The 14,266-nt window shown below is 42.7% G+C and overlaps 1 protein-coding gene and 1 long non-coding RNA gene across 6 annotated transcripts in view; one reads left to right on the forward strand and one right to left on the reverse strand.

The window, feature by feature from the left end:
• ESR1 (estrogen receptor 1) overlaps positions 1–14,266 on the forward strand; it is a 297,806-nt gene that overhangs the window by 62,402 nt on the left and 221,138 nt on the right. Inside the window, exon 1 of one of the 5 annotated variants that reach the window (XM_075924468.1) lies at positions 6,100–6,118. The exons of the other annotated variants lie outside the window; for them this stretch is intronic. The gene's annotated coding sequence lies outside the window, so the exon portion shown is untranslated. Of the gene's footprint in view, positions 1–6,099; positions 6,119–14,266 lie in introns of those variants that run through there. 5 annotated transcript variants of the gene reach the window in all.
• Positions 7,923–14,266, reverse strand: part of LOC142827919 (uncharacterized) — a 29,319-nt gene continuing 22,975 nt past the window's right edge. The window contains exon 4 of the long non-coding RNA XR_012902727.1: positions 7,923–8,236. This is a non-coding gene — a long non-coding RNA (uncharacterized LOC142827919). The remainder of the gene's footprint in view (positions 8,237–14,266) is intronic.

A 14,266-nucleotide genomic window follows, 5' to 3' on the forward strand; every position in this document is an offset into this window, starting at 1 on the left:
GGGCAGATTGTGTACAGAGCAGGGGCTTCCCCAGGCTGCTCCTCATAGGGCTGACTGTGAGTCTGCACCTGGGGCAGAGGGAAGCTCCTGCCAGCACCCAGGGCTTGCAGGGAGTGAGGTGCTGGGGATGGGGCAGTGACATGTGGGGAGCGGGGTGAGGGACAGAGGGTTGGTGGGTCGGGGGCTCTGAGGGACAACTGAGGGGTATGGGAGGGAGGAAGAGAGATGCAAGGGGCTCCCCAAACCCCAGAAGCAACTGCACCACAGCCTGGCTGCAGCTTTGGACAGCCACCACATGGGCAGCACAGGGAGCAGTCAGGAAGCCATTCTGCAGCCCTGAACACAGCACCAGCCTTGGGGAAAGGCTGGAGCTGGTCACAGCCACCATAGCTGGCCCCCTCCTGCCACGTAGCCTCAGGCCCCCAAAGCTGGCTCCTGGCCGTGGCTGCTGGAACACAGCCTGCCCTCCTGCCATGCGGCAGGTCCCAGCCCTGGCCGCTGGAGCGGCCGCCCCCCACCATATGGTCTCAGCAGCCTCCCCTGCAGTGAGTCCCCCCTATGCCGCCTCAGCTGGCCTCCCCTGTTGGGGCTGCCTGCCACCTGCCACACCATTCACCTTCCAGCAGGAAGTTGAGTGCTGTCGTGAGGCTCTGCAAAGTAGGTGCGTGGGTAGAGAATTTTTTGTGTGTGGTGGTGCAAGCGCTGTCCTTAGTGGGAAGTATGGTGGTGATCATGTGGTCAAATGATGTATGGGTGCACTGAAGTGTCCCAAAGCCTATTACTCCATTTATCTGGCTGTTGAGGGGATTTGTTGCTGGTCCATCTCCTGAGGTGGGGGAGGTTAACTCTCCTGGTTCCAATAGAAATAAGTGTGCAACCCTGTTACAGAAATTGGGGTACTGAAAACAGAGTTTGTGTAAAATTCTGATCTCAGATACATGTGTGGGTCTTCCAATGGATATAGTGAGTGCTAGTCAAATGCATGTAGTGGCAGAATTCAGCTTTTTAATGTTCAGGATGCAAATTCTTTTGCAGGGATATTTTTGTCAGACAGCCAATCAAATGTAACATATAATATATCTTTATTGCTCACACAATTTTCTGTTTAGAGACAGCTTTACTATCCATCAGGTTTGCTAAAAGCAAGTATCTTCAGTTATCAGTAATCAAGTGCATTTGCAGGGACCATGGATGCAGCACTTTTCTAAGAAATTGAATCTCTTCATATCTTTGCATTTCCTGTTGAAAAGGTCATTTTTCTCTTTGAATTTCCCATGGGAGAGCAAAGGGATACTGAACAGCATGTGCTGCAAGGAAGAATTCCTGGGGTGTGTTTGGTGTTTTACTAGTGCTAGTTAAGGAGAAGTTTTGAAAATATTTCCAAGTGACAGGCAGAAAGAGCAGTGGTTTTACTATGGCTATGATCACTTAAGTACTTCATGCCTCCCAGACCCACATTTATTTTTGTGGCTTTGTGTGAGAATAAGGAATGGATTTTTTCAAAAATTAGGGCTGTCAATTGACCTGTGTTAATGCCCGCAATTAACGCAGGACAGGATTAATGTGTAAATTGCAGGCATTAATGCTGCACTGCCCCTTTGAAGTGCCGCTCTGGTGCAAGTGGAGCCGGGGATCAGCTGGAGTTCCCAGCTGATCCCAGGCTCCTAATATACTGCTCCTTGGAAACACAGCCGCGGCGCTTCCACGGGGCAGCACTGCATGGAGCCTGGGGTCAGCTGGGGACTCCAGCTGATCCCCGGCTCCATGCAGCGCTGTGCGGTTGAAACGCCATGGCGGCATTTGAAATCGGAGGTGTACACGATTAATCGCGATTACATTTTTTAATTTCTTGACAGCCCTAAAAACTAAATACACTTACACATTAGTAAATATCACAACAGTTCCTACTGTGTTAACAATTTCTACTGGCACCAATTTCAGCATGCTATGTGAAAAACAATGTGTTTTTTTAATCTATGTTAAAATATGAATATGAAATCAAATTGATGTGAAAGCAGATTAATAAGTAATCAGATTGCATAACATGTGTGTCAAATTTATATGAAATCAAATTGCATTAAAATATACTTAGGTTTTCAGATGTTTGTTTAAAAAATAGATTTCAGATGTTTGCATTTTGCTGCAAACATTTAATGTGATTTTTAGTTTGTAATATATATTTAAATAGCAAGGCTGAAGTGCTGTTTATATCCCATGTTTGGCCCTTTGCAGGCAATTGTAGGGGCTTTCTGCTGAACACTGAACAGGTGAAGAGATGAGTTGTGGGGGATGAAAGCACAATCTGTGACATGTAGATTCAGATTTCTCATAATAATCATCACAGTGTAGCATGACCAGGGGCAGCTGTCAGTGAGCCAGGTGCCTGCCCCAGTAGGCAGGGTTAGGGGAGGTACAGCCGTACCAGAGGCGCTACCTACACAGGGCGCTAGCTCCTGGGAATGGCAGCCTGCTAGGCCTTTGCTGCTGTGGTTCCCAGTATAGCCCTGCAGCTCCACTGATAATCATTATATCTGCAGAGAGCTGCATCTTGGATGTAAATTTTTCATCCTCACCTGGCTCTTATATTGATTGCAACTGTGAGTGCTCAATATTTCTGTAGATCAGACCTCATGGTCTCAAATTGGGCACACAGAAAACAAGGAACACACAATTAGCTCTCATATGAAAAATGTCATTTAAGAAACTCTTCCAACATCTCATAGGGACTCTGTGGCAGAGGCGGGTATAGAGTCTAATTTTCCAGGGCACTTTTCAACTTTCTTGACCATGAAATCATCCTTTCTCTTCCTGTAATCCCCTGCCTCATTTGCTAAAGACCTTCCAATTTGTGGGAAAAAAATGAGGCAGAGGTCATGAAGACCCTCACCTCTTTTAATACACAACCTCCATTCATCTCTGGAACAGGCCATTCTTGTGCACTGCATGCAACTGAACTCATCTGGAAAAATAGTACGTGATCATGTAATGAAAGACTAATAAATATGCACAAATGGGCTGAATTAAGGAGTATCAAGAAATTAAATTACATCTGTGTTTGGCACTTGTGGAACCACTATTGGAGTCCTTGTCACACTGGGGTACTATGACACTGAGGTAACAGGGTAAGAGATTGAGGAAGCCCTCTGTGGACAGACGGACGGATAGGGACACACACACACACACACACACTGGGACCCATGGGGAAGCAGAACACATTCGGCAGGTGCACTTGCTCCACTACACAACTTAAATTCCATGGGATAGGAATTTAAGGCCTCGGTTTTAGGCTATGGAGTTGAGTGTGATGTAATGAGCACACACTCTTGTGCCCATTTTCCCTGTGCTTGACCGTTTCATCCTGTCTCCTCCAAAGAGTCCCTTTGCCATTCCTGTCTCTTCTCTATTCCTCGATGATTCCTGGGCCCAGTAGGGAACCAATCAGGGATTAGGAGAAACAGGCTTTCTGATTTCAGTTCATTGCTAAGCCCTAATCCCCAGTACACCTGGTCTAGAACAGCAGGGAGAAGCCAACACAGAGAAAGTCCAGTTTTGTTCCTTTAGCTACAGGCTTGAGCATGCTCATTCAGTCTGTAGAAAGGATGCATGTGCAACCTAGTCACACTAGCAGCTGAGACAGTGCTCAAGCATGATCAGTAAGGATGAAATCGTCAGATATTTTAGTTGTTAAAATCTAAGAAGTATCTACTGAGCATGTGTGAACTGTGATTTTTTTCCCCCAAAGGCTTATAAATTGGCCAAATTTGGGTGGATTTTCAAAGGAATAGCACAAGACACATTCCTAGTTCAAAAGCCACTCCTTTGCCAAATTTCAAATCTCTGCTCTAAACTAGGGATGCTAAAACTGTTAAAATATAAGTCCTCAGAATTTCTGATCCTGGGCAAAATGACATGTTTTTCTCCCTAGATTTGTTCTCAGAAATGGCAGAATTCTTTTGGCCAAGATTTTCCTTTAAAAAAATCAGGCCAAGGCCATCATGGAAAATTTCAGCTCATATGGTTAGTTATAATCAACTGAAAACTGAATCTTCTAAGAATCGATGGCTCTACCAGGTCCCCTATAATGAAATTAAATCAGTTTTATGTTGGAATAAATTATAGTGCTTTTGAAAGAGCAGGTCTTATAGAGTAAATTAGGTGGTGAGAATCTAATATGTGACACGGTGGGAATATTCCACGTGTACAATTACTGATGAATGAACAGGTAGTAAATGAAAAATTAGGCTTATTAGTTGCACCCCATGAAAAATAGTGTTTAACATGCTTTGCTTAAACGTTTTGTGAATGTGTATGTAACATTTACTGATTAATATACAAAGGTAGTTAGCTGCAATCTACAGACTAAAGTCCGGCTAGTCCTACTCGAGTATGATGGTAGGAAAAGGGCACATGGAGTCTCTTCTCCTGTTATTGACACTGCATGGTATCCTGGCAGAATGCTTTTACTAGCATTCATCAAATGCTACAGAGGAGCTAGCTACCTGTTCAGCAGTACTCCATGGCCGAGTGACATTGCTTAATGAACTGGGGAAGTGGCCAGTGCCCTGCTTTCTTTGTACACCTGCAGGCATCCAGTGGAAGGATACACTTATTTTTGACCAAAACTGCAAGGACCAATGCAGATTGTGCTAGTCTCCCTTAGTCTGTCTATTTTCTTTTGCTTTACAGTGGTAAATAGGGTGGGCATGCCTGTTCTCCTCAGCAATAGGGCATTAGGCCTCCGAGGCCTCTTAAAGGGTGCTCCACCCCATATGCGTATTGGCTCCAATGGCCCAGGACCTTGTCTTTGTGAGGCAGTCAGGCCTAGTGGCCACAGTCCTTTTCTCGCAGGGCAGTGGGGCTTAGTGGCTGGAGTCAGTAATAACACTTTATTCCCTCGGAGCAGTGAGATCTACCATCCAGAGTCAGTAACAACATGTCCTGCCCTTAGGGCAATGGGGCCTAGCGGCCGGAGCCACTGAGTCAATATCAATGTCTGTTCACACAGGACTGCATGGCCAAGCAGTCAGAGTCCATGGCAACACTTGTAGCACCTTCTTACTCTTAATGGGTGTGGGGTAGGGAGACCCGGGCCACAGGGGAATCTGTGCAAAATACACCAAGTTCTCAGGGAGAGTAAATTCCTGCTCTGGGCTCCTTCTTACCAGACTGACTGTTGCTGTCTTCTTTGCACTTTCCTCCAGACTGGGTTTTTTTTCAGCCAGTCCTCTCGGACTGTCTACATGGTTCAGTCTGCCTGCAGCCCTTCCTCAGGAGCTCTGACCACGCATCCCTCCCTGGTGGCAGTCAGCCCTGACTGAGCTATTCCACAGGCCTTTATAGCTGGCCTCCAGCTGGAACATGCCCAGCAGGGTTGTAGGGGTTGTACCTTCTCAACCAGAGTTAACCCTCACAGGCTCAGTACGGGGTTGGTATACCCCTGTCACAGTCATAAAGAATCTCTGCGTGGCTGCTGAAGCTTTGATCCCCTTTCCAGTGCTCCTTCTGGGAGGAAGGCCGAGTATAGTCTTATAATGTTACAACTGCTGCTTACCCATGTAAGAGTCCCTAGCAAAAAACCATATGCTTTTGATTATCCTTTTTAAAGCAGTGACTAGGTAGATCAAAATCTGAGGGGGAGCTCACCAGTGTTGGTGATTGTATGTTGCCATCAATGTTGCCAACAGGCAATGAAATGATATTGAATTATCTTGTGATGGCAAAGAGAAGACAATTGGGAAAAAGAAAATAAAGGAATTGGAAAGGAGTCTGTTGTTCCTGCCTAAGTCTATTGTCATCCAAACAAAGCTGGGTGTGTGGCCTGCAAAAGTGCACTGTGTGTAGGGAATATCAGTTGAGTTTCAGAAACGCTTAGTTTTTACTCTTTCCTCACCTCTACAGAATTGTGGAACCAGTGCAGTCCATGTAGAGGAGAACTGAGGGCTATAGGCTCTCTTTCCTTCTCTCTCCCCTGGTGCTCAATCAGACACCAATCCTTCTAATCCTCACACTTTTAAACCTCTCAGATGAGTAATCTTTCTCTCTTCAGCCACACCAGGAAGGGGAACTCTCCCATCCTGTGAGGACAGTGAGTTGAAGCACTGGTGGAACCAGGAAGAGGGTAATTTTTCTTTCACACTTACTTTTACCTCCTAGTTACTTGCATGTTTTTAGGAAGAGCAAGTCTGCATTCACCTGTTTGTGTCAGGCTTGTAAAGTGGTTATCCATATGTTATCCAACCCGGGGCCTTTTCCCTGTAAAATGACCTCATTTCCTTCCTACTCATTCTTAGAATTCATTGCTTCCTGTTAGTGACATCAAACTGCTGCTGTGGGAATGGCTGGGATTTTATAATGATAGAGATCATGCAGGATTATGATCTCTCTATATAAAGCAGAAACTGGCAAAGGGGCTGAGGGATATGGGGAAAGTCTGCTTCTCACACAAACCACTTCAGAAAAAAGCACTACGAAGAGAGGAACTAACAATACATTGTTGAAAGGTAACTGAATTTACATTTAAGTCTCTTACTGATCCCATGTTTGAATTAATGCAAAAGTTAATTTTAAATATAGAAATAAAATAAGAGAATTTCCCCCCTCCCTCTTGGCAAACTGTAGAAAATCCAAGATGAAGTAACACCTTTCCCAAGAACTAAAATGACAGTACCAGAATTGCTTGTATTGCCTGCATGGCTGGGAAGTCTTAGCATTGGCAGAGGTGATGTAGGTTTTTAAATAATTGGCAGCCCATTGCCCAGCACATTTATAGACACAAATGATGTCTTTCGGTCCTACATTAATTGAATCTCTGATGTCATGTTTGGATGTAATGTCTTAAAATAGCAAACAATTCCAAATGCTTTAGTGTTCCAAGAGACAGAATCCCTTAGATGCTTTGATCTAAACTGAATTGCATTTTAGCTGCTGGGGCTCAGTTTCATTTTAGCCCATATTTCTAAATTTCTGAATTTCCCTCCTGGGAATAAATCATAGTGCAACAGACTTTGGGGACTTACGATTCCAGGGAATTGACAGGAGTCTCAGGACTAAGAGACAGACACCAAACAATACGGTAAATGTGCAGACCCCCACCGTTATTGTGGAAAGGTGCTCCCGTTGCTACAGGAAGTTCCATTTACTACCAGGAAGTAGCAAAAGTAACTAATGGCTTGTTATAGGCAATTCACCATCAAATTTTATTAATTTATTTTCATTAAAAAAAACCCAGTTAATTCTGAGTTCTCAGGGAGCAGGTATATTTATGTGACCATTGCCTCCCTTATCCCCAGCTCTCTCAGAAACGCCTCCGTCAGAAGGACAAAGTCTTAGTTGGTGATGAGAATGAGAACTGGAGGGCAGATCCACCAGGGGCTGAAAAGTTGGGCAGTGGATGGCCTGGTTAGAGTGGTCACTTGAGATGATAACGATACCATAGTGATAAACATAATCACCAATCATGTAATGTTAATGAATGAAAAGGGTTCATTCAAAGTTGATGCTCAGTTTGAATTTGTGTTTGAGAGCCCTGCTGTTATGCCCCAATTTCACTTTTTTTTTTTTTAGCTTGGCACTTCCCCTGTTTTAGTTTCAATCACAGTGTTCAGCATTGTTTTCAAACATGAAGTATGTTCCTCTTCTGTCTTCCTGAGTGCAGGAAAGTCATTGTGACCATGGGTCACTTTGGGCTGCCTCTGTCACTTGTAGCTGTGGAAATAGGTTATTATGCCAGGACTGTGTTTAGTTGCAACTTCAAAGCTTAAATATTTGATATGGGTTTTGTTTTGCTGGTTGGGAAAATGCTGCAGCTCATTTCAAGAGGTTTTAAAGTGTGGAGTTATTGTTAAAATCCTTGCTCGGGTAATAATGACTTGGAGGTAACCAGCAGATTCTTAAGATTTTCACATTAACCAGAAGAACTTCATGCTCCCTGAAGGAGAGTTCCCTCCAGAAAAGGTCTCAGGGCTTGACTGAAGGCTCTTTGGCTGGAGCAGTACAGCTGAGACCGTGAATTCCTAAATATTGTCTTGAGGGTATATCAAGATACTAGCTAACTTAGGCTTGCGGGGCTTAGGCTAAGAAGCTGTTTAATTGTGGTGTAAACATTTGGGCTTGAGTCCAACTCTGGGACTCTTAAGCAAAGAGAAGATGGAGGGAAGGATCTTCCTAAGTTCCATCGCGGGTGGGTAGGTTTATAGGCATCTTCAAGAGGCTGTCTCAGTAAAATCCATTTCAACTGCTGTGGGAAAGAATGGAGAAGTTGTTTCCTAGGTGACGCCCCTCTGATCTGAGATCTCTGAATTTCCTACCAATTGAACAGCTTGTCATGCTTTGAGAGTTTTTCTCTGTTGTCCATGTGCTTGGTTTTTTAACTTCTGTGCTTCTGTATACTTTCACCAGTAGATTACGCCTCTTTCAAGCTCTTTCAATCCACTATAGCTCCATTGGCACAGACAGCTATTATTACTAATGAGCACGTTGGAGCTCAGACATTATTCTCTAGATGATTTCAATTAATGAGGCGATTTCAAATGGAGTTTGCTGAAAACAGACTCTTCCAAATGGGGTTATAAATGTGATTTTGACACTGTCATTATGCAGAGATAACCAAAATCCAGTGAAGAAGAAAACATTTAATTTAGGAACAATATTAATCTAATGTAGGAAGAATAAATCTTTCTTGTTTCACAGCCTATTCAACAGCTTAAGGTCTACTCAAATTCTTGTTCTAGCTTTTATGGTCCTGTTGTAACTTGAATTAAATTACCTCATTGTAACTTGAGGTAATTGATTGCCAATACTTAAATACCATCATTGTACACCCTAATCTAGACACTGCACAGATTTTTTTCATGCAACACATTTTTATGGAATGTCTAGATTTGTATTTACAAAGGTGTTATAATCAATTGGAAAATTTAGGTTACAATTGGACCATAGACTTTAATCTACACATACTCAAAGAAGCCAAAGGACATACTTAAGGATACAAAGCCATTTCTGTGGTAGAGTGAGGAGAAAAGTCAGATTCACAGCTGTGGGTATTAATAACAGAGCCAGGCTTTCTCGCTAACAAATGCTTCCATGGATTCCCAGGTGACCTACTTCTCATCATGAAGAACCCATCAGATTTCTTTATCCCAATTACCTAATTATTTACTGGCCTTCTATGTACAAAAACACTTTACGAAGGACTTGGGCGGAGAGTTAATACCTATTTTCCTCATCAAGATTGGCAGAAATGCAAAATCTGGTAAAATGCTGCTTCAATTCAGGCAACAGTAATATATGACTGGTAGAGGTGGGAGAAAAGTCCTGTTGAACACTGTAGGTCCTTAAACTCACTTGGCACCTACATTTTCAGGTAAAACTTTTTTTGGTGCCTACACTTCTGCCTCTGGGCATGTGCACTACTGATTCCTTCTAGCCATCTAACCACCTATTTCCCTAAGCCACAAAATGTTCACAAACTGGGAGAGAAGGCAGGCATTTAAGTGCCTAAGTAGCATGCAGGGCTTGACACAATACGTGTGTTTGGAAGCTTCTTACCAGATCAGGTACCATGTAAAATCTGGCTGGAGGAGGACATGGTTGTGGGGGACCCCACCTTATAATTCTGGCTAGAGCACATACCTGCAATGGAGAAGACTGAGAAATACAGCAGGGCTAAGGCCCTGTTGACATAAGGAAGTTTGCAGGAGTTTGTTACAATAAATGGGCAGCTTACAGTAATATACTGTGGTTGTTGAATTTGAACTCAACATTGTGAGTTTGAACCTAACTTTTGCCAGCTTTCCAAGAATGTGTATTGTGCACATTGCTTTTTCTTTATCTGCATTCTGCAGGGGCTGGTTTGTCCTGAGACCAAAATTTTTCTTTTAAAAATGAATTTTTAAAGTACTTCAAAATCCATATGCAGATTCTGATTTTGTTATTCAGGAAATGAACAGTAATTAAAGGGAAGATTAAAGACTTTAGTAAGCAATTAGGGTAATGTAATCAAGACTCATACTCTTAACCCTTTCCCCAGCATGGAACTGAGATAGACTAAATGAAAGCAGAGTTAAGGTTGCTAAGGATGCTGATGAAGAACTTCAAGTTCAGCTGAACTCTGAAACAAGAAATTGAAGAGTTAAAATAATGGGCACATAAACCTCTGAAAACTAGAAGGTAGAAAGTTAAGGAACATGCCATGCTCACAACATAATCTTATCTCTGCCTTCTTTGACTAATGCTCTATCATATTGATAACACACATCAGTACTCTACTCTTGCAACGAAGCACATGAGCATGGTAGGACCAAGGGTACGTCTAGACTACAGGGTTTTGTCGACAGAAGTTTTGTCAACAGATACTGTCGACAAAGCTTCTGTCGACAAAGAGCGTCTAGACTACATTCAGTTCTGTCGACAAAGCAAGTTGTAGTCTAGACACAACCCTACAGGCAATAACACCTTCTGTCGACAGAACTCTGTCGACAGAAGGCGTTATGCCTCGTAAAATGAGGTTTACCAGCGTCGACAAAACTGCTGAGTTCTGTCAACGTTATGTCGACAGAACTCAGCGGTAGTGTAGACGCAGGTATAGTTTTGTCAACAAAAGTCCACTTTTGTCGACAAAACTCTGTAGTCTAGACACACCCCAAGTCTAACACCTTCTCTTTACTAAGATAAAACTTGGGTTTAGGTCAGTATAGTGCAGTGGTCACCAACCAGTAGATCAGGAATACATGAAAATAAACACTGGTATTCAAATTTGTGGGACACAACCCCAAATACTCAAGAGTGCTTTCCCCTGCTACTCAGGTCTACTTCTTATGGTATGAACCTTATTGTACTATTACTATTCCCAGTGGCTACTTCCAGTTTCAAGGGTAGAGTTAACTTTGTGATGTGGGGGTAGCATGTACCTGAATTCTGTAGTTCCTGATTTTCAGAGGTTTAAATTTGTATTCCCATAACTTTTTCTTTCCTTGTTTAATTAATATTATGAAAGATACATATCCACAAAGGTGAGCTTTATAATGCAATGTAATTTTCTGGTGAATAACATCGGAGGAAGGAGCATTGTGTAGATGAAAGAGCTAGAAGCCAGGATAACTTATTCTAGCTGTTCCTGCTCTGCCATCAATTTGTTTTAGGACCTTCAAAAAGCCATGTAACGTCTTTATGGCTGTATAGAAGGTATAAAACTACTTGCCTACAGAGGTGTAGTGAGGCTTTTGTAATATCAATAAATAACAATGAAGGCTGTTGAATAATTGTATATTAATATTACCATAATAACTTTATTAGATGTCAGTAAGGTGGGGAATTGCATAGTTGGAGTGTATTGGGAAATAAGAAGGTTAAAAACCTAGGAGGGGTGTTTTGCAAGTTATTAGGTTAACCAGAGAAATTCATGGATGAATATATTTATCTACATCACACTTTCGTGAGGACAAGTATACTATTCAACAGTAGCCTTGTGATTAACTGTTATTTTGCATATACATAGTAGCACTCATATGCTACTTCTATGTCATGTCAACAAAACTTCCCTGATAGATAATTATATGTCCAAACACAGGGCTAGTTCTAGGGGTGGGCAAGTTAACACAATTACATAGCAACTGTCTCTTTTTTTCTTCTACTCCGATTGATTAGCCTTTTTTTTTTTTTTTTTTTTTTTTGCCTATTGGTGATACAGTGCTGAAAATGTTTTCCACTTTGCCTACCAAAATAGCTTGGGCCGTTCCTGTGTCACATGACTGCTTTATTTTACAACCGGTAGCTGAAAGCCATTGCATGGGCTGGATCACGAAAGCCCTTATGTGCACTCTATATCCAATTAATTCTCCCTTAATATTATCCCTATTTTATCCTTTCAGTGACGATGAAAGTAGCTTTCTTTCTTGGCATTGTGTGTGAGCAAAGCTTGGGGGGGGGGGAGGAGTGGTTACTGGTAATGGTACCACTGTATACCAGAACATGCAGGACCCATTTTCAGTTGTGCTCAATCCTGTATGGCTTGGAATCAAATTCTTCCAGTACTGGTATGCCTGTGTACTAGTTTGCCAAACAATGTGTCAGGAAACACTTGCAAAACATGGTAAATATGCTAACACAAAACAAAGCAGCATGTATTAGGGAACAGGTAATCCTATGGAGCAGGAGTAAAGCTACATAGGTAAGTAGTATTTTCAGGATGCTGTTTCTATGTGCTTTGTGGTAGTGAAAATGTTGCTTTTTGTACATGTTTCTGGAAGTTTGGGCATAGGACTGCCCCCTGGATGGAGACACAAATACTTGTTTTTTACTCCACATGGCTCATACTCCCACAGTCTTTGATCAACTGTCACATTCCAACAGTGGTTCTGCTATAGAACCCTTAGACTCTAACATTCCATCTGGTTCTTACAGGGTCCAGTGATGACTGAATCCGGTAATATTCTGACCAAAAAAGGCTCTTAGCCATTCTTCTAGCTGTTTCCATCACTTCACATGGAAAGATTTGTGTTAATTTGTGGGGATGGCAAATGAGGGGTGAGGGGCATGTAGGCTGTGAGGGGCCATGTGTGTTTCAGGTTGGTTGTGTTGTTGTGTGGATGGTCTTGAAGAATTGTGGCAGTGGGGTCAAATAATCAACTATTTGTGAAGTCTCCTTCATATCACCAATGAAATTGTTTAATGAAAATTAGCTGTAGATAAGGATGGTGATTGGTTGAGTTACTTGTGATACCATAGTTTAGATCTCTTGGCATGCCTTCTTGTAGCTTACTATACATGCCTTATTATAGCTGCACGCTGTGCGGGTGTAATTTGTAAAGTCAAAATGTCTGAAAGCTTAAAAATTGGACAGTCACAGGCCACCAAACCCAGTGATGTTTCCAAAGGCATGGGAAGTAGGGGTGTGGGTGGTAGCTGCAGCAACCCCAGGTTTTGCACCTGGCTTCCCTGCACCCAGAAGCTGGCCTCACTTCTGACTATCCAGTGGCTTTGCCAGCCTTGAGTCCCTGCCTCCAGGTGGCCTCCTCCTCCTGTATGTCCACCTGGCTCCTTCACCCCTCAGGTTTCTGCCACTTGCCATCCCTGTGGACTTACAACTTGCTGTCCCCAGGATCCAGGCCACTGGCCCTGGAGGTTCCACTGCCACTGGCTCAAGGCTCTGCTCCTGGCTTCAGCCTGGGGCTCAGCTGCCATCTCCAGCTGTGGCAATGCTGTCCTGTCTGTCCAGTCCAGGAAAGTTGGCAACCCTACGTGTGACCTCAGCTTGGGATACTGAGCAGCACAAACAGGAGTGTGTGTGTGTGTGTGTGGGGGGGTGCAGCTCAGCACCCCCATCCAGCACCGCTAATGATATTCTAATCAACAAGAGGCCTTTGCAGACCCTCATGCTATGCAGACCTTCTAGGCTTCAGAGTTGACACACACAGTGACAATCTTGGAATCTTATTTATAGATCCCTTTGGGCACTTAATGTTGCACATTAATCTCAAATCTAGCAAGTAATTTGTGTATAAATTCGATTAAAAAAATAGAAGTTGAAAATTTGGCAGGGAAATGGCTGTAAGGGAAGAGAAGTTCTTTTCAATGGTCTATGAAAAATTGCTTTTGGTTTGGTTGAGTTAAGAGAGTCTGAAAAATCATAATTTGTACAAGTGCAGTAGTCTTTAAAGGAACATTCAGTACTTTTTTTCAGAAGTCTTCCAACAGTTTGAAAGAAAGTACTGCACTGCATATGTTTACATGGCTAGTTTAGTATCACAGCAAGAATACAGGACATCCTGTATTCTTTACTTCACATTTAAGCATGAGCTCAGTGAAGGAAGAAGGGACTCCTGGACAACTCTTACCCTTTTCAAATACATTTCCCCATCTTAAATGCTGGAATCTGATGCCACTAGCAACTTTAAAAGGCCAAATTCTCAGCTGATGTGGATCAGCCTAGTTCCATTGAAGCCATTTATACCAAGAATGACATGGCCCAGAAGTTCAAGTTGCATGAAGTTTTCAATGTGGCAGCACACCTAGTTTCAATAGAACTAATACAAGATTTGTTTTAAAAAAATATATTCTTCAGAAAAACTGCAACAACAAAAACCCAGGAACATAATTAAAAATTAAATAAAAATGGGCCACAAGAAATCACAAAGAGGAGCACTTATAAGTGAGGAAATACCAAGCTTACATTGTTTGCACAAACGGTTGCACAACCTTAACTTTGCTACTTTGTCTGAATGCCTTACGATACAAGCCTAATTCATTACGTCTGGCCAATCTTTGCTTA

Source organism: Pelodiscus sinensis, chromosome 3, assembly GCF_049634645.1.
Source record: "Pelodiscus sinensis isolate JC-2024 chromosome 3, ASM4963464v1, whole genome shotgun sequence".
NCBI lineage: Eukaryota > Metazoa > Chordata > Testudines > Trionychidae > Pelodiscus > Pelodiscus sinensis.